The sequence below is a fragment of the Pituophis catenifer genome, unplaced genomic scaffold (genome assembly GCF_029215685.1).
Source record: "Pituophis catenifer annectens isolate HBS135680 unplaced genomic scaffold, rPitCat1.0.hap2 SCAF_1, whole genome shotgun sequence".
In the NCBI taxonomy this organism is placed as follows: domain Eukaryota; kingdom Metazoa; phylum Chordata; class Lepidosauria; order Squamata; family Colubridae; genus Pituophis; species Pituophis catenifer.
Window position 1 is genome coordinate 263,545,853 of NW_027256881.1, and position 21,468 is coordinate 263,567,320.

At 38.0% G+C, this 21,468-nt stretch overlaps 1 pseudogene; it reads left to right on the forward strand.

The window, feature by feature from the left end:
- The window catches only part of LOC139311011 (small ribosomal subunit protein uS2-like), a 119,014-nt pseudogene extending 105,780 nt beyond the window's left edge, over positions 1–13,234 (forward strand).
- Positions 13,235–21,468: the final 8,234 nt, after the last annotated feature.

The window sequence follows — 21,468 nt, forward strand, 5'->3', positions numbered from 1 at the left end:
CGAGAACATTAAGTTCAGGAAGTTGAGTGACTAACAGGCAACAACCAGCAGCTGAAAAGAAAGAAGATGGGCCAATTGATCAATATCTCTTTAGGCAGGTAAGGAAACTATGAAACCCCACTTTTATATAGTATTGCACCTAATGATAGCAATTTCCCAATAATCTTTAGATCTAAAATCCACATGGACGCCACCACAATTTCCTTTTTTTTCTCTTTTAATAGCTTGACAATGCTTTACAGCCCTCTCTAAGTGGTTTACAGAGTCATCATATTGCCCCCAAAAAATTGGGTCCCCATTTTACCCATCTTGGAAGGATGGAAGGCAGGGGTAGGCTGCTAGTGGTTTTCAGGGGTTCAGGGAAACCTCTAGCTAAGATTCTGTGCAGTTTGGAGAACCGCCAAATCACACTCCTGGCTGGCCCCACCCACCCTTCTCTGACCCTCCCAGGAGTCCCCATATGGCCCATTTTGGATGCAGGTAAGTGCAGGGTGCGCATAGAGACTCAGGGAGGACAAAAAACGGGCCTACCGGAAGTTCGGGAAGGCCTGTTTCCAGCTTCCAGAGGGCCTCTTGAGCCTGGGGAGGCCATTTTCGCCCTCCTGGAGGCTCAAGGAAAGCCTCCAGAGGCCGGGTAGGGCAAAAACGCCACTGCCTGCCGGGTTGCAGGAGGTCGACTAGGCCATGCCCACCATGGCCACGCCTACCCAGCAACCAGGCAGAGAACCCCTTGCTAAAATTTTTGAAGCCCACCCTGATGGAACGCTGAGTCAACCTTGAGCCTGGTGGGATTTGAACTGTCAAACTGCAGTCAGCTGGCAATCAGCAGAAGTAGCCTTCAATACTGCACTCTAACCACTGTGCCACTGAGGCTATATCAATTTTAAGCTATATCAATTCTGTTTAGGATTAATGAATTCAAAGAAACTAAGATAATTCTAACACATGCTTTTCCTCCTCTCCCAAGTTGGATTTTGTCAACCAGGTTGGAAAAGCCACATTTTCCTGATAAGTATCAAAAGAAAGAAACTATATCTTATTTCTTTCTCTCTCTTGTTATCCCTCTCTTGTTCATTTTTTTTTAAAAAAAAATACCTAACACATACAGCACAGTCTACTGTACTTGCATAGATGTGGTCCTTGTATGGTTTATAATCAGGTTTGTGGTCCCCATCCTTTCTTTGCATTTTCATCAGCTCTGCCTTTCTCCCACTCTGTTAAACTCAAGTAATTGGAACCAATGGGAATGAAAGTTACAAACCATACAGAGCTCTCTGCCACTTCAAACTAAGTGTGGGTGACAGTAGAGAAGTGGATGGAGCTGTAACATCTTTTCCCCTTTTGAAATTGCTACCCTCATTGTTTGCATAAAAAATAGACAATAATGATAATGGAATATTTGTATTCCACGGAGACTGGAATTCTTAGCTTCAGCCCTGTTTATTTGTTTGCTTGCTTGATTTCTATAGCTGCCCATCTCAGCAAATGGCTCTGGCCAACTGAGGTAATGCTTCCCAAGCTAAATTAGTAATATTCCTACAGAAGCATAGAATGGGAAGTAGAGAAGGAGTAGGAGAGGAGGAAAGAGGAAAGTAGAAAAGGATAGAAGAAGGGAGGGAAGAGAAAGAGAGGGGAGGAGAAGAATTGTTGTAAAACAAGGGAGATGAAATGGTAGACAGGAAACCCCAAGAATGTGCAAATTCATTAGGATGAAGAAGGAATTAATATGAAAGTTAAAAGGGAATATATATGATTAACAATAGATAAGATAAGATAACTAATTGAAATAATGTTAAGAAACTAGGATTTGAGGGCGGATGGTGATGCTGTTTATATAATAAGTATAGAAGTATTAAGATAAGATTAAAAAGTATGGAAAAAGAATATTTTGGCAAAAATGGTAACTATGTAAAATGAAATTGGATATGATAAGTTGTATAAGATATGATATGATCAATACTCTGTTCATAAAATACAGGTGAAACTCAAAAAATTAGAATATCGTGCAAAAGTTCATTTATTTCAGTAATGCAACATAAAAGGTGAAACTAATATATGAGAAAGACTCATTACATGCAAAGCAAGATAGTTCAAGCCTTGATTTGTTATAATTTTGATGATTATGGTTTACAGCTCATAAAAACCCCAAATTCACAATCTCAGAAAATTAGAATATTACATGAAATCAATAAAACAAGGATTGTACATAGAACAATATTGGACCTCTGAAAAGTATAAGCATGCATATGTACTCAGTACTTGGTTTGGGCCCCTTTTGTATCAATTACTGCCTCAATGCGGCGTGGCATGGAAGCTATCAGCCTGTGGCACTGCTAAGGTGTTATGGAAGACCAGGATGCTTCAATAGCGGCCTTCAGCTCTTCTGCATTGTTCGGTCTCATGTCTCTCATATTTCTCTTGGCAATGCTCCATAGATTCTCTATGGGGTTCAGGTCAGGCGTGTTTGCTGGCCAATCAAGCACAGAAATCCCATGATCATTGAACCAGGTTTTGGTACTTTTGGCAGTGTGGGCAGGTGCCAAGTCCTGCTGGAAAATGAAGTCAGCATCCCCATAAAGCTCGTCTGTGGAAGGAAGCATGAAGTGCTCCAAAATCTCCTGGTAGATGGCTGCGTTGACCCTGGACTTAATGAAGCACAATGGACCAACACCAGCAGATGAGATGGCTCCCCAAATCAACACAGACTGTGGAAACTTCACACTGGACTTCAAGCATCTTGCAGTGTGTGTCTCTCCATTCTTCCTCCAGACTCTGGGTCCTTGGTTTCCAAATGAGATGCAAAAGTTGCTCTCATCAGAAAAGAGGACTTTGGACCACTGAGCAACAGACCAGTTCTTTTTTTTCTTTAGCCCAGGTAAGACGCTTCTGATGTTGTTTGTTGTTCAGGAGTGGCTTGACAAGAGGAATACGACATTTGAAGCCCATGTCCAGGATCTGTCTGTGTGTGGTGGCTCTTGATGCACTGACTCCAGCCTCAGTCCACTCCTTGTGACAGTCCCCAACACTTTTGAATGGCCTTTTCCTGACAATCCTTTCTAGGCTGCAGTCATCCCTGCTGCTTGTGCACCTTTTTCTTCCACACTTTCCCCTTCCACATAACTTTCTATTAATGTGCTTTGATACAGCACTTTGGGAACATCCAACTTCTTTTGCAATTACCTTTTGAGGCTTTCCTTTCTTATGGAGGGTGTCAATGATGGCTTTCTGCACAACTGTCAGGTCAGCAGTCTTTCCCGTGATTGTGATTCCTACTGAACCAGACTGAGAGACCATTTAAAGGCTCAGGAACCCTTTGCAGGTGTTATGGCTTAATTAGCTGATTAGAGTGGGACACTTTGAGCCTAGAATATTGAACCTTTTCACAATATTCTAATTTTCTGAGATTATGAATTTGAGGGTTTTCATGAGCTGTAAGCCATAATCATCAAAAGTATGACAAATCAAGGCTTGAACTATCTCGCTTTGCATGTAATGAGTTTATCTCTTATATTAGTTTCACCTTTTAAGTTGCATTACTGAAATAAATGAATGTTTGCATGATATTCTAATTTTTCGAGTTTTACCTGTATGTGTATGTGTGTGTGTGAAAGAAAAAAAATCAATAAAACTTGATTAAAAAAAAGATTTTTTTTTCTAAAAAAAAACCTTTATGGCAAAAACCATCTAGGAGGTTGTAACTAATTTTAAATCAAATTGTTCTTAAAATGACACCATCTTTAAATTACAAATTGGTTTCTTTAGCATCTATCTAAATGAATCACATCTTCTAAATGCCATAGATATTTACTAAATGGATAATAATCTAGATATTAATATTCTCTTATGTAAGTATAATTAAAATGTGAATCAATAAATATGTGATCATGGATTAGTTTTTGTGGCTTTAAAAAGCAGCAAATGAATGAAAACAGTAATTTGTAACCAAGGCAAAACTCCCATTAATTTCCACCGAGAGCTCAGCAGTCTGTATCTATGGAATTTTTCTCAATAAAATTTCTGACGTTGATATTAACTTGAAAGTAATAAAAGTGGCAAGAATCTGTAAAGCACTGCTATATTAAACAACCTGAAAGTGTCTACCTATGTAAACACAGGTTTATATAAATATTAATTGAATTTTGTTTTGATCAAATTCTTCAAGTTGGAAAATAAGACTTTTTTTTCTAAAAAATGTATTCATGTTTAGCATAGACTTTGGATTTTTAAAGTTTGCCAGTTCATTTTATTATCAAAGAGTTTCAAGACCATACCATTTATCCAGGTTAAGAAAACTTTGGATAGACGTGCCCTCCCCTTTCAAGTGGATAGGAAATCAAATGTTCCTGTAGGAGAAGAGCAGACAGAGGTGGTGGTGGTGGTGGTGGTGGTGGTGGTGGTGGTGGTGGTGGAGTTAAGTACGCCATCAGCTTAGAGTCATTATACATTCCCACAAATATCCAAGTGCAACCCCATCTGAATTCCATTGGTCCTTATCTAGCACCAATTTAGGGTTGAACTGTAGTTGACTAGATTCTTGTGTATAGGCTTGAATAAATCTTTTATGCTGCAAGCTAATGATTGGTCCTGATTCTTTGCACCTGGCGATAGGATAGGATAGGATAGGATAGGATAGGATAGGATAGGATAGGATAGGATAGGATAGGATAGGATAGGATAGGATAGGATAGGATAAGAAGGGACCTTGGAGGTCTTGTAGTCCAACCCCCTGCTCAGGCAGGAAACCCTATACCAGTGATGGTGAACCTTTTAGGGACCGAGTGCCCAAACTGCAACCCAAAACCCACTTATTTATCACAAAGTGCCAACAGGGCAATTTAACCTAAATAATGATGTTTTACTACCTAAAATAATGATAAACAATGCAGACTTCGGCTAATTGTTCTAAAAAAAATGTGATAAATGCACTTTTATGCCCCTTCATTTTTTTCTGCTTTTGAAATATTACATTTAGCAACAATAAAAAAGAAAAACTTTTGTAATATCATTTCTCCTTCCCTCCCTCTCCCTCTCTCTTTCTCTTTTCCTCTCTCTCTTCCCCTTCTGTGTAGGGGAAGGAACTACTGAACTGGTGCTTGGTGGTGGGAATGACATCCGAAGGCCAATAAGCCCAGGAGCAGTGCACCCATGCTCAGCTGGCTGGCGGGGAGGCGGGGCATCCCAACACAGGCGGCTCTGCACAAAAAGAAACTGCTTTTTTTGCTGAGACGACACAGGGTTGTATTGTGGCAACGCATCGTAATGGGCATCATAATGGGCTTCAGGAGGAGGATGGGGCCATATAAGCTTCACTCATCTATGCATATTCTTGTGAAGAGGGGAGAAGAAAAATGAGTGATTTCTGCCCATCCTCTGTGCTGTCTTCAGTGAATAATTTAGTCAAACTGAAGTCTGAAGTGATGTAGGGTATCCTGCCTAAGCAGAGGGTTGGACTAGAAGAACTCCAAGGTCCCTTCCAACTCTGTTATTGTCAGATGGATGCCCTAATTAAATCATGAGCCTCAAGCCAAGCTTCAAAATAAATCCAGTTATTTATTAGGAGCTTCATGTCAGCACGTTCCAAGTGAAGCCAACTCTGACCTCATTTAATTTACATCCCGGCTCTGACCCTGTTTCCCCCTCCCCCTGAGGTGTGTCATCAGTCGCATTCTCCAACAAAGCAATTTTGCGGGTTGTAGAGATCACTCCCCTCTGGCCACTGTGGGTAACTGTGGAGATGGCCTTGACAGAGAAATGGCTGGAATGTGTTTTTGTTTTGACTGAAATGTGATTCCCTTGCTGCAGCTGCAAAGTTCGTTTTCCCATTCCCCCTTGTCTATGGCAACTTGAGAGCAGGCCAGGGATATTTTGCAAGTTGACAGTTATTCTATTCTATTCTAAAACTTTACTGGTAATCCATTGCTTACTATCAGAATGAGATATTACCTCATGATAGCTGCTTGAATAATGCTACTCACAGGATTCTTAAAGTCAGGAATTAGAGATTGGGAAGAGAACCTGTCATATCATCTTGACCTGTCCTTGTACATTCACAGGTGTTAGAATGAATGCTTTATAACAGCCTGAATATAAACATACTGTGTGTATAAACATACTGTGGCTCATAGATTAGATTATGTGAATGGAAAACTGGGGGTTCTATTTAGACCTTGCAATAGATAGTCATAATGTTCCCCTTTTGATCCCCTAAATCAGTGCAACCAAATGTTATTACTGATAAAGGACAATATTTGTAGCTGAGGATTGAAATGAGGGATCCCTGCTGTTCTCTGAGCTTGGGTTGTTTTCTTGCAGTTCGGTAATGAAACATCTGCAAGAAAACAATCAAGCTCAGAGGGTACCATTGTTGTTGTTGTTAGTTGTGAAGTCATGTTCAACCCATCGTGACCCCATGGACAATGTTCCTCCAGGCCTTCCTGTCCTCTACCATCCTCTGGAGTCCATTTAAGCTCACGCCGACTGCTTCAGTGACTCCATCCAGCCACTTCGTTCTCTGTTATCCCCTTCTTTTTTGCCTTCAATCTTTCCCAGCATTAGGCACTTCTCCAGCGAGTCCTTCCTTCTCATTAGGTGGCCAAAGTATTTGAGTTTGATCTTCAGGATCTGGCCTTCTAAAGAGCAGTCAGGGTTGATCTCCTGTAGGACTGACCGGTTTGATCACCTTGCAGTCCAAGGGACTCACAGGAGTCTTCTCCAGCACCATAGTTCAAAGGCCTCAATTCTTTGGTGCTCAGCCTTTCTTATGGTCCAACTTTCACAGCCATATATTGCAACTGGGAAAACCATAGCCTTGACTATAAGCACTTTTGCTGGCAAGGTGATATCTCTTCTTTTTAATAAGCTATCTAGATTTGCCATAACTTTTCTCCCAAGGAGCAAGACCCAGGAGAGTACCATGGACCCCTCAAAATGTTATCATTTTTATAGAATCCCCTGTTTTCCACTCACATAATCTAATCTCTGAGCCACAGTACATTTATATACACAGTATGTTTACACACACACACACACTTCCCACTTTTTGTTTTGGAAAAGGCAGAATCAAGGTCTTCCTTTTACTGGCATATTTTTCTTTAGAGGTATGCAAGATTGGTTACTGCTAAAAAATATTGCTATTTCAGTTTCTCAATAAAACGAGTGACCTTTCTCACTATTAATAGATACACTTGCTCAGTATTCTCACCTAACATAAAGTTGATCAAATAAAGGCACATAATTTGCTGATGTCTAGTAACTAATAAAGATAAAAAAATATCTTTTAAGATAGTCAAGTATGCATCTTTTAGGAAAGTGAACTGAGTAGCCAAAATTAAACTTTGAAAAACTGTATTAGAATTAGTGGAAAAAGTATAAAGAGTTAAAATATAACTTTTCCATTAAAACCAATAGAACTAAAAAGTGTTTGTCTTAGACTGAATTATGCCTATGTTTTGTTTGGACTTGAGATCATTTAATCAATAAGAAGAAATGGAATGCTGTGTTTTTGCCATGCACTATTAAATATTTCCACTGAAGCCACTAATATTAGCTTACATTAAATGGTGAAATTCTAGCAACACTTACTTCAATAAAGTACCATTACATGTAATGCACTGTCAAGCTAACCAAGAATGTCTGATAAATAACTGAGTAAGTCTATCTGTTGTTATCTTTTGTATCTGCACTGAATTTCCAGGGGAATGTGTTTTCACAACATATAAATGTAACATTCAAATGAGGCATTTAGTTACATATTGCAATACATCTTTTGATAATATCTTATAGTGCTACATTATTTTTTTATTATTATTCAAAGCGGAATACATAATGCAACCATCCCCTATTTTCCCTCCAACAACCCTGTGAGAATGCAACTGGTCCAGTCACAACAGCCAGTTAGGAATGATTAAAACTCACAGTATCTCGGTTTCTAATCCTTAACCATTATTCCATACCAACATGGGTGTGCGTGTACTGATTGATTGATTGATTGATTAGGTGCTATCAATAAATAAGATAGATAGATAGATAGATAGATAGATAGATAGATAGATAGATAGATAGATAGATAGAGATAGAGACAGAGATAGCGATAGATAGATAGATAGATAGATGGATAGATAGATAGATAGATAGACAGACAGACAGACAGACAGACAGACAGACAGACAGACAGACAGACAGACAAGACAGATTCTCAGCATTTACTTCTGTCCTACTATGGCAGCACCATTGAGAGTGCCCTGACATACAGCATTCTTGCATGATATAGGAGCAGTTCTGTAGCGGACAAAAAAGCTCTACAGAGAATCATTAAAACTGCCCAGAATATCATCGGACTCCAGTTACCAACCTTGGATGACATCTTTGAATCTTGCTGTTTGAGAAAGTTGCATAACATTCTCAGAGACTCTTCCCATCCTGCTTACAAACTGTTTGGACTGTTGCCTTCTGGCAGAAGATACAGAACAATTAAAACTCGGATCACACATTTCTGAATAGTTTTTATCCCAGAGCTATAATTGCACTCAACAATGAACTAAAGGGCCCCCATCAGTGAGCTGTTGGACAGTATTACTTGGTCTGTTGTGTGGATGTTTGGGTGGTTTAGGGGTGGAGAACTGTGGTGGGTGGGAGTGTGTTTGGGAATTGTTATGTGTGTTGGACCTGGTCTTTGGGTATTAAGTGAATTTCATTGTATGGGTATACTGTGTATACATGTACAATGACAATAAAGTTAGTATTATTATGATAGATAGATAGATAGATAGATAGATAGATAGATAGATAGATAGATAGATATAGATATTCTCCATGGGACATTAGATACTGTATCCATAAACTGAATGGATTGCCAGGAATCACCAGGCAACTTCTTTCAGTGGTCAGTTACAAACCTATAAGAACTATAGAATAGTTCTTATAAAATAAGAACTATATAAAATAGTTATTTTATAACTATATAAAATAGTTCTTAAGTCTTATCTTGAGAGCACCCATTCAAGCTGGTCATTGGAACCTGTTGGGCCATAATTTTTACAAGTTGTTTTCCAATTGCAATAATGTTTGCATGAATGCCAGTGTGTTTCTGTATTCCTGGTTGCTCTTTGATAGAGAGCTACCATTTTGTCACTTCATTTTAGTTCTAATCCCTCTTTGGTTTTAACTACTGGCTTGTTCCATGGTTTCAAGCACACTTTAGACTGGTGGTGCCTCCAACACAATCTAGAAATGTCTATTCATTTCTGGTAGTCAGGAAATATTATCTGGAAGGGAATTTTATGGGGAATGTTATGGGTGGGGAAAATCAGGGAGAAAATAAATCCCCATGTTTTTTTTTTTTAAATCAAAAGGCTAGAAATAATTTTCATTCGTCACTTTCTCAGGCTTTTACATATAGATTCATGATTATATAAGTATCAATGTTATATAATGAGTATCTGAGTAGAACACTACACTAATTAATTTGATTATATATAATAATATCAATTTTGAATTATAAGAAAGTATGAAGATTGGGGGGGTTGCTACATACATTTTATTAAATTCTTCTAATCTGTAAAAAAAACCCCACAACTATATAGATCCCTGATGGGTGATCAGAAAGTAGGAAGAGGCAGGTGCTGAAAGCATATTTTTCTGATGTATTATTTAGTGGGAAAGAACATGTGGGAGAATTTTCAGTTATTTGCAAAACAACTACCAATCTAATGTGAACTTTTCACAAGCTTACTTCCCTAGTGAATATAGTAAAATAATGAATAATAATAATAATAATAATAATAATAATAATAATAATAATAATAATAAAAGTAGTGAGTAGATTCTATTGTAAACGATGTACTGCATGCCCTGGCAAATTTTCAGAAAAACTTATGGAAACTGAATATTTAGTTTGTTCAAGGACAGAATCAAGGTATCGATAATAAAGGCAATGAAGGTTTGGGGTATTGTTTGCTTTGTTTGCATCCAGTTCTGAAAGGGATTATTACAAGAATATTGCATACTGCCTGAATCATTACCATTGTCCCATCTCGATTCTTTTATTGAACTCCCTTCAAATTATTTGACAGACTCGCATCGTTTCCTTCTAATTGTATTGCACAATGAACTTGAGAAATAATTTATACTTAGGCTAAGAGAAACCTTTGCTGTGCACTGCACACAAAATCTTCCTATTATTCCAGATAGTAAATTTTAAAAGGAAAAGCAACATTATTAAATGTTCATTGCTGGGAAGGAATGATCATTTAGAGCAAGGTTACAGATACATAGCTACTACTGCTCAAATAGCTGTAAGCTGAATTGAGATATGTGCCACTTGTTTAAAAGAGACTGGTTTCTCCTACCAGCTAGTCTCACCCCTCACTGTCTCTATGGCTACAAGAGCATGATACCAGCTGCATTCTTCAGCTGATAGGATGCTAACAGCTGAAGAATCTGTAGTCCCCAAATGTTTTCATGGTAGGCAACATTCTTTTTTTTTTATTGCAAAAGTTTTACAATTACATTTTTACCCCATTTCCCCCCCCAACCCACCCCAAGCTCCCCAGCCTAACCCTCCCAAACCCCCCTAACCCTCCCCTCCCCCCCAGACTTCCACAGAATATACTCCCATCAGAATCCCCTTTATATAAAACTTGAACCCCTCCATCCCCCATATAATTTTTCATCTTCACAAAATTCAAATATTTCTATCTTTATATAATACTGTCAGTGAAAAGCTATTTGATACTTCCTAGTTTGATATTTGTTCTGCACATAATCTATCCACTTTTTCCATTCCCATTCATAAGTCTCTTGTGAGCAATCTTTTAGATATGCTGAAATCTTCGCCATCTCTGCAAAGCTGGCCATCTTCAAAGTCCATTCCTCGATAGTGGGCAAAGCTTCATTTTTCCAATATTTACCTATCAATAATCTCGCTGCTGTTATCATATACAATATCAACTTTGTTTCATCCAATGTAAAACCCTTAACTATACCCAGTAAAAACAATTGTGGAGAAAATTGAATTTTTTTCTTCAAAACATTCTGCATGACCCACCAAATTTTTATCCAAAAAGCCTTAACTTTCTTACAAGTCCACCAAACATGATAATATGTAGCATCTAAACAATCACATCTCCAATATTTTGGCTGAACATTAGGGTACGTACACGACAATTTCTTAGGATCTAAATGCCATCTATAAAACATTTTATAAAAATTTTCCCTCAGAATCTGCGACTGTGTGAATTTAACATTCTGAACCCAAATTTTTTCCCATGTTTCCAACATCACTGGTTCTGCAAAATTTTGTGCCCACTTAATCATACAATCTTTAACCAATTCAGTTTCTGAATCCCTTTCTAACAAAACATTGTAAAGCCTTTTAATATGCATTGGACCTTTTTCTTTTATATGTCTAACCAGTTCTTCCTCATGCAACATAATACCAATTTTTTGGTCCTCTTTCCATCTCAATTGAAGTTTATTATACTGTAACCAAGTTAAATTAATCCCTTCGTCCAACAGTGTCTCTAATGTCTTCAGTTGCCATCTGCCCGCATCTGTAAAAAGAACCTCTTTATATACCCCCCCCCGAGTGACATTATATTTGTATTCCACATAATATGACCAAGATCCAGCCATAGCGGTATTTTGTAATCCCATTTGAGTTGGTGCTTCTTCCAAACTCTCATCAAAGAGTCTCTAAGTATATGGCTTTTAAATACTTTATCCACTTTGTTTTCATAAAATAAGTAAGCATGCCATCCAAATTCAAGATCAAAACTTTCTATATTCAATATTCCAGTCTTTTTCCTTCCAAACCAATCGCTTGCTTGAGTCAAAGCTGCTGCTTCATAATATAACTGTAGGTTTGGAAGTTTAAGACCTCCCCTTTCTGGAACATCTTGCATAATTTTCAATTTCACTCTCGGTTTTTTCTCATTCCAGACAAACTTATTCACTCCACTTTGCCATTCTTTCAGTTGTTTATCACTTTTAAGCACCGGAATCATTTGAAACAAAAAAAGAAATCTTGGCAATGGTAGGCAACATTCTTCATTTTTCTTCCTTTGAAGCTTTTTTTTTTTTTTCAGGCATAGTCTCTTTCTGCCTCTCTGGAAACAGATAATTGAGAAGAAACATTCAAAAAGACTTTGCATGTTCAGAATGTGAAAAGGATCCCACCAGAAATTTTGCAACCTTTTAAAATCTAAAATCAATAGTGACATTTCTCTCATGTCCTGTGAGAGAAAAGCTCTTTGAGTCTTTGATAGAATGTGGATGAAAATTTTTCAAGACAAATTGGATATCTAATTTGTTCAATTATTTAAACAATATCTATCTCATCGTCTATCTCACAACAGTAACTCTAGACAATGCACAAAGCAGGTATGCCTCTTTGCAATTACATCCTAGTTATCACCAGCTCTCACCCAGGGAAAAGCAAATGGCACCACACTAGCTAACATCTACTCACTTATCTACAACCCCAACCAAAATTCTTCCTGTCCATTATCAAAAGTTCAGTGCCTACCAGTATGAACATCCTTCTCTCTTTGGAATATTCTTCATGTAGCGTGTCATGAAATAGCTTCTTAAGAATTTTGCTGTCAGTGTTATCTCCTCCAGGAATACTGGGTAGTGTGCTGTTTTGAAATTTGCTGCAGCTACTGCTGCAACTCCAATTATTGGCCGGTTCTTTTTGTGAAGCCCGCCTTTTGGTGGTCACTGATCCAAGGGCTGATCATCAGCCGCTGACTGAAGCATCTTATGTAAACATTCCCACCATTGCTTTGTGCAATACAGATTCTCCCCTACATTATGTAGATATTGCTATTCTCTGCAACAACAAGGGAGCTCACTCAGTTGGTCTGATGTGGTGGATATTGGCTTGGGAAGTCCTGCAAATGAGTGGCACTATTTCCCATGAGCATCCATGGGAAATTATGTCTGATCTCTATTTCTACTGAGATCCTGAAGAGATTGAAAAAGAAGAACAGGCTGCAGCTGATAAGGCAGTTACAAAGGAGGAGTTCCAGGGTGAATGGCAGCACCTGCCCCTGAATTCACTGCACCTCCACAACCGGAGGTGTCTGATTGGTCTGAAGGGGTGCAAGTGCCTTCTGTCCCAATTCAGCCTTACCCCACTGAGGACTGGAGTTCACAGACTGCCACTGAAAATTGGTCTGCAGCTCCCATAGCTCTGGCTACTGAGTAGGTTGGTACTACCACAGAATGGTCCTGATTAAGCAATAGCAATTCAAGAATTACAATTGAAGAATAAAATATCTTCCTTGTTAACTAAAAAAAAAAAAAGAATTTTGCTGAGCTTTCCACACTTGAGAGTAAAGAAATCTACCTCATTATGTAGATAAACAACCATCCATGTCTCGGTTGTACACAAAATATAACTGTAGACCACACGTTATGAAAGCTTTAATTTTTTTTTTTAAAAAAAAGTCATTTTAGCAGTAGTTATTTTCAAGAAATAATGTGAAACTGGAAGGGACTGTGAAGGATATATTCAGTAAAAAGAGCAAGTAGAGCACATCAATAAATGCAGCCTTTGTTCAATATAACACAATTTTAAAAGCTTCCAAGATACCATTAGTATAAATTTTGCTATTAAAGAGAAAAATAGAAAGTTTCTGAAAGTTTGCTTAAGTTTTTTTAGGTGCATATTATGCTTAAAATACAAAATAAGGGTTCACAGAAAGAAATAGTTTCAAACAAGGATGGTTGTTGGCTAGAATATCATTTGGCTGTCGGCAGTGGGAGATGGAGTGAGTTGTACTTGTGGAATGTGGCCTTGTGTCTCTAATATTGGTTTCACTGTTTAGTCCCCCATTTTCTTTTCTAATGGCTGGTCATTGGATTTTAGAGGCCCAGGTTTTTGGCTGCTGCTACCGAACAACAAGTCAGCCTGTAATAAATCTTCCCCATCCCTTATCCATGACTTAATTGTGGATCAGACAGCTAGCTTGGCATGTATAACTGAGTTTCTAGTCTCTATTGGTTGGGTTCCTCCTCTGAATATCAAGCATATCAATAGCTAAGTTCACTGAGCTACTGTAGTAGTGACATAGCTACAATTAGTTGAGATAGGTTTTAAAGGTGCTGCCCCACAGGTTACCAGATGTGAAACTTGGAATTTAGAAAATTGGGCTACAGGTGCCATGTGGAATTGTTGCTTTTCCCTTCTGTATAGCAAATCCTTGCTTGAATGCCTTGGTTTTACGACCAGGATGACTGTGGAATTTCACAGGCTTATGGTCCTAGGGAATTCCTTCTGGCTTCTTTGGGTATGGATTCTGATATGATTCAGGAGTTCACTACTACCATGGCCACCATGGATCTGACATATTTCATCAATAGCCCAAAACACAACAGTGGTCTCACAGTGGATCTGGTTTCGTCTTGGGGCAGTAATGACATCATTTGGTTTTAAGAGAACTACCACCATGTCTTTTCCATGGACAGATCATTTTCTAATTGCCTTGGTGTGCGTTCTGCTGCTTTTCCTTGCTGCAGAGATAGGACTTATTTGATCAGTATCCCCCATGTCCTTGATGAACCCAGTTGAATTCCGGAGGAAATTTCCAGTTGTTTCTGAAGTATAATGTACCACCCAGAGTTGCTATAGAATTGGATGGCTTTATAAATCAAATCAAATCAAGATTATGCTGATCTTCACAAGTTTTCTGACTTTGTTCTTGTCTCATACCTTTCCCACTTGCTTTGATGTGTCAATTCTTTTCCAAAGGATATACCGGTAATACCATGCAGCTATGATAGACAGAAATTTCCTTTAATTTATTTTTCTGCATCCACTCCAAATGCCAGCTGATGATTTAACATATATTCTTCAGCTCTCTTTTTCCTTTTTCTACTTATAGTAAACGTTAGGGTAAGCTAGTAATATAAGGATACATATAGAGCATTATAGAATTCAGAGAGGATATAATAAAAAGGTGCATATAGAGAGTGAAAAAGAATGAAGATTAAAGAATGAAAATATTATGCATATCACTAGAAGGGAAATATATGTAACTGAAAATACAGTACTGAAAATAGACTGTCACTTTTTAAATTTTGATTTGCAGATTTGGAGGCCATTAAAGATGAGAATGAAAGCAAATTTCCCAAACAAACGGCAATCTTCAGACAAAAATGCTTGGAGTTCAACCAGTGAGATGTTGGAGACAGCAACCAGTCCATGTGCCTTGCTCATCCCTTTCCTATAGGATTATATAAATGTATGAGAATAGATATTGCTTTTAATTCAACATGATGGCTATAAAGCAGTGGTGAAATCTGAACTGGTTTGCCACCGGTTTGCTGGCCATGCATGTGTGGTGTGCACCAAGGGCGCAGTGCATGCCAAATGCATGCTGCGTGTACGCACATGCGCAACACATGCCAAACATGCACTTCACATGGAAAAAGGAGGCTTGGGAAGGTAAGTAGAACAGCGGATTTCCTGCTTTCTAGCAATTTAAAATTGCGCGGCACCGCTGATCGTCAGAAATACCGGTTCAGAGGAACCGGTAGCTTTTTTTTTTTACTACCGGTTCATCAGAACCAATAGTTTTTAGCATTTCACCACTGCTATAAAGCATTTTCAATTGGAAGAGCAATGGGTAAAAAAGTATTGCCTGATTCTTTCCTTCAGCCACCAAGATTTCTTCCCCAAGCCATTAAATCAGCTTCTCAGTCCTATCTATAGTCATCACAATTTTCTTATGCCTAACTCCATATAAATTGGATCCACAACTTTTTCTCAGGAAAAAAAAAAGGGGGGGGAGACAACTTGAAAATAATGATAGCAGAAGTGCCAGGAAGTAAAGGGGTAAGCAAGTTTCATCTGTTTAGCAATGGGATACAATATTCATCATGTGTTATGAAAGCAGGATCAGCACAAAACATTTACACCTGAATCCATTGCTCAGCAGCTGGCTAAGTATCTCCACGAATAAAGAGAAGGAATATCTCAGAAGTGTATTTTGATAAACTTTGCACAAAATTTCAGAAAGGAACTTTGTAGTTTCTACTTAGCTCGCACAGAATAGTGTTGAACATATTTTTGTTGTGCTTGTGGAATGCTGGTCAAGTTGAGCCAAAGCTGTCTGGTTTTTGTCCGTATTATTTGCAAGAGACCGCTGTATGTAGTGTGGGTATGACTAATAGGAAAAGGAACAGGTTAGTCATAATAACATGTTCCTTTTCTGTGTTACGTGTATACACAGAGATATATATAACCCAAAACAGACAGAATGAATTAAGTTTTTTAAAACTTTCTTTCCAATAATCATGCCTTCTTGTCATTTGAATTGGTTCCTTAGGCCCCTTATAGCAGTGAAATCTTGCAACTGGCAGGTTTAAATTCCCAATAAAGCTTAATTGCTTTGAATGGTTATCAAGGGATTCATGGTTGGTAATATCTCCTTTGACAGATTTCTATACAGCTGCCTGGATTAACTCGCAAATTGTTTGGTACAAGACAGCTTTTATTGACTGATTCCAGAGCCACCATTTTACTGATGGTGGTTGATTTACATGATTTCTCAAGTTTTCAGTAAATTTCCCAAAACCTCCCCCCCCAAAAAAAAATCCCTGCCTTTTCAAAAGTGGACCCGCTCTTTATGCATTTTAATTCTATTCTTTTCTTGTTTGTAAACCTTGTCAGTTATAAAAAATAATCTTGATATATTAAAGTAGTTAAGGGACCAAGCAATTGGTAAAATAAAGTCCAACTAATTTTTTTAATCATATGGTTTTAGGACGCAACTAATCTAGCATTCCACTATAGGCAATATATATACAGTAATATCACACACAAGCACACATACATACAATTTTCAAAATAATAAAATATAGTTGTTTGCAGTGATTTCTGCAAGTATCATAACATATCACAGCTCAATATGTATAGGAATGTTTCCAGAATGTATATCAGTGGTGGGTTGCTCCCAGTTCTGTCCGGTTCTATAGAACCGGTAGTAAAACTGGCAGGAGGCTACGCCCACCCATGTTCTGTCCCTGTACCACACCCACACACCCACAGATGGCCCGGAGTTAATAAGCCACACAACAAAACTCTTTGATGATAAAGCTGGCAGCAACCCAGTGGCTAGCTGCCAATTCAGACTTTACTCACTCAAAACAAAGATTAGCCTGCCATCATTCCAATAAAATAGGCAGAGTTTTCAACAATACCAGAATTAATCCAAATGCAGTCCGATAAAGCAGGCAATGTCCAGTAACGCAGAAATCATGGATTAGTTCTAGTTTTTGCTCATCACAAACTGAACCGGCAACCACACCCACATTTATACCCTGTGGGGTGTGGTCCAGTGACTCAGCTAATCTCTGGCACGCCTTCCCCTCTGCTGCACATGCTTCTCCCTGCACCTCTGGCGAGGGTCCAGCCAGCACTTTTCTCCTTCATCACTGTCCACCTGTGGCTGTGGGGACGTGCTTGGCTCTGAGCCTATCTTTTGGCCTTCGGTGTCCTCCGGAGGCATTGCCAGAGAGGAGGGTCCTGGAGAGGGAGGCCTTGCCAACTCCTCTCCTTCACTCTCGGAGTCCTCTCCTGCCGATGACACAGGCTCAGGCAACGGAGCCACAACAACCCAGCACGACAGCATCATTGGTAATCTGCGCATGCGCAGAAGCTTCTGCGCAGAAGAGCGCGTGTGTGAGCAAAGTGATCGTGTGCGTGTGATCCCGCTGCAAACTGGTAGTAAAGGTAAGTGGAACCCACCCCTGATGTATATGAATTTTGTTGGCGTTTAAGAGCAAAGTCCAGGAAGCTAGTACCACAACAAAAAGAAGCTTCTTTGTGGTTGATGCTAACAGAGTATTTTATAGAATGTCACTCAGAAAACCTGACATGCGGGCAATCTATGTATATGAGCAAAGGCATATTGAATTGTTCAAATATGTTTCACTCAAGTTATTTAGGCTCTTGTAAATTCATTAATCCTAATCTTTAAATTTAAGTTTCAGCCAAGAAGTTCAGTTGACAATAGCGTTGCGTGAGAAGAGCTTCAAATATAATACAGTGAGTTCGTCACCTATTTTCTACAAAGTGCAGCTTCTGGATCATACATGATTGCCCCAGGGAGACCATTTTAGAGTAATTAAAATGTGACATGATCAGTGGATGAATCATTATAGTTAAATAATAACTGTCCAGAATGATCATGGCTGGCATAATAACCACAGTTAGAAAAGGGTGCTCCTTGGCAATGTGACCATTTGGGCATTTGGCAATAACAGTTGTGGCTTTAAGACTTTGCTTAGACTGTGTATCCGCTTTTCCAAGAGTAGTATTTACCTGTCAGTTAGCATGTCCCCTAACAAATTAAGGTTTTTAACTACAGTAGTTGAACTTACATTCCATGAAAAATGTTTTTATGCAACAGTCCCTGATATCATTTTCTTTGTTACATGCATTTTCAAAAAGATTTGAGCTTTTTTTTAAAGCAATTACTTTATTCATCTTTGACAAATAATCTTTTTTAAGATGCATCTATCACTAATTGTACCTTTTTTTGAAAAGGGGGAGAGAATAATTTTGTTGGGGAAAGTTTGCCATTATGGGATACCCATAGAGATGGTTATTTGTGTGCAGTTCTGGAGTGGATTTTGCAAAGATACATCCATTTCAATTTGTGACAAAATTTCATTGACATGTCTAGTCAAGGATGGGTAATAAGAAAGAGCCTGAGGTGAACTGAGAGACATGTACAGCTGAGAAAAAAATGTCAGAAAACAAGGCATGTACTAGGCCCAAAGGACATGGGAACATCACAAATGTAAGAAAGACTGTTCTTTAAATAGCTGCAACAGGAAGTCTGTAGGGATTCTTTTGGTAAATGGTACCAACCTCTGTCAAGGAGAATAATAGAGAGTAGTCTTGAGTCCTTTAATTTATTACATTTTGGTTAATGGTTTATACAAAAAGTTTTGGTTAATGGTTTACACAAAATGTAAACCATTAACAAATTTAATGGTTTTCACTTAAGTTCTTAATTAACCATGATAATTACACCTATGCTATATGATTCTATACTATATATGGACCGTATGTACCAATTTTATGTATATTATGTACGTAAATCCTAAAGATTCCTATATATAGTTTTTATATATAAAAACTATATGGCATGCATGCACCCCAGCCCCCTCATGCACAGGGGCTGGGATGCATGCAGGGGTGCCACACACACATTGCATTTTGGGAGTTCAGGAGTTCATGTACGCGCATGTTTGGGCATGCACGCTTTGGGCACTCGGTCCGGAAAAGGTTAGCCATACTAGGCATACTAGTTAGTATTTTCCTTGTCTCTCACTGTCATTCCCAGATGGTTTGCAAGACGGCAGCTTGTATGAATGTGTATAGATCAATGCAGTTGTGTCATATACATGTGCGTGTATGAAAAGTGTGTATATAACAAAAAGTGAGGTACACTTGCCATGTAGCCTCTGTGGCATGAAATCAATTCTCTGTGTCTGAGTGGATTATATATGAGCCATATGTAGTTTATAAATAAGTAATGGATACTGCATTTATCTGAAAATAATGCTAGTTCCACCCCACCAACAAATAATTTATCCTTAACGTGGGAAGGTCATCTTAGATTTGCTGAGAATACAGTAAAGATGCATATAAGGTGGCAGGGAAGTGAGGTTTCCTGCCTAAATTTTTTGGGGGAGGTTGATCTTAAATTCTGAGTTGTCTTTCTTTTGGATAACTGTGGTACTTAATTTATTATGTTCTTAAATTATTTACCTTCTTCCTGATCAGAATTAAATTTTGGACATTAACAACCAAGTACATTATCATAAATTGCAGCAGTGCAGAACGAAAAGGTATCTGAGTTAATTTATGTGTCTCTGCAAAGTGATAGTATTTCCAGTTACAAAATTCACTTACATTATGGCAGTGATTCTTAGATGATGGTACAATATAAGAAAATCAAAGCTCTTGACACCTTAAAGTATATAAACTCTTTTCAACTTTAGCTGATTTAATTGTGATTTCAATAAAATTATATATAAAGTTGATACATTAGCTCATTTAAGCAGTTTTGAATTTTTAGCAGTTGATTGCTTATATAATCTCTCTGATAATTTTCTACATTTTACTTGTCCTGATATTGCAGTAAAAAAAAGATTTTCACTTTAATTTGGTCCATTAATTTCCCTCAGTCATTTGGATAGTGAGGTACTTAGCAAGCCGCTGACACAGTTGGAATGAGATACTGTTTCTGAAGCACCTCAGCTGAGTGCTTATTCTAAAGTTTAAGACTTTCATTAGAAATATACTAGACTACCCATGAAAGATTTATGTTCTCTGAATAGAGTATAATGTAACCAGAAATATCGGCTGTGTCTTCATAAACGATCCGGCTTTCTAAAAGTCACACTTCAAAAGATTAAAGGTCCACCATCACTTATATTTTAATATCATTAGCAATGAATTAAAAGTAATTATTGGCTAATCACCATATGAGTCAAATCAGATGTTTTATTCCAGATCTATAATTCCTACTAAAACCAATGTTTGCAATGAGAATAATCTTTGGCCATGCAAGGAGATGTGGGCAAAGTTAATAAAATGTTATTGATGGCATCTCAGAATAGCATATTTTTTATTGTGTGATCTTTCTTTCTTTCTTTCTTTCTTTCTTTCTTTCTTTCTTTCTTTCTTTCTTTCTTTCTTTCTTTCTTCCTCTTGTGGACTTTATAGCTGGATAAAGAATATGAATTCAATTGCAATAATAGAATTAGAGTTGGAATGGACTGCAAGAATATTCCACTCTAATCTTCATCAGTGTGTGGGAACCCCAATTAAAATATCATTAAGAAATTGAGATTTAAGATTTTTATTAAAAACCTCCAGAAATGGAGAATCTACAACAGTAAATTGTCCCACTGTTGTACAGATCTTATTATCAACATTTTTCTTATGATTAAATGAGATCTAGGTAGGTGCCACTTGTATGTTTTTATTTCTAGTGCTATCTTCTAGGACAATTAAAAATAGTTTCTAACCATTTATCTGTCAAATAATTGGTAACTCGAAATCTCAACTAACAAATGCTCTGTCTTACACATTGGCAAAAAAAAAAAAATCAAAACACAAAATACAAGCTGGGCGGATACGACCTTGTAGATGACCCTCACTCTGTCAAGGACCTTGGAGTACTCATCTCAAATGATCTAAGTGCCAGAGCTCACTGTAACAGCATTGCCAAAAAAGCATTAAAAGTTGTTAACCTAATCTTGCATAGCTTCTTCTCTGGTAATATTGAACTGCAAACTAGGGCATACAAAATTTTTTCTAGACCAATTATTGAATCCAGCTCATTTGTCTGGAACCCACACTACATATTGGACATTAATACAATCAAACAAGTCCAGAGTTATTTCACAAGAAAAGTTGTCCACTCCTCTGCTTGTATACCTTAT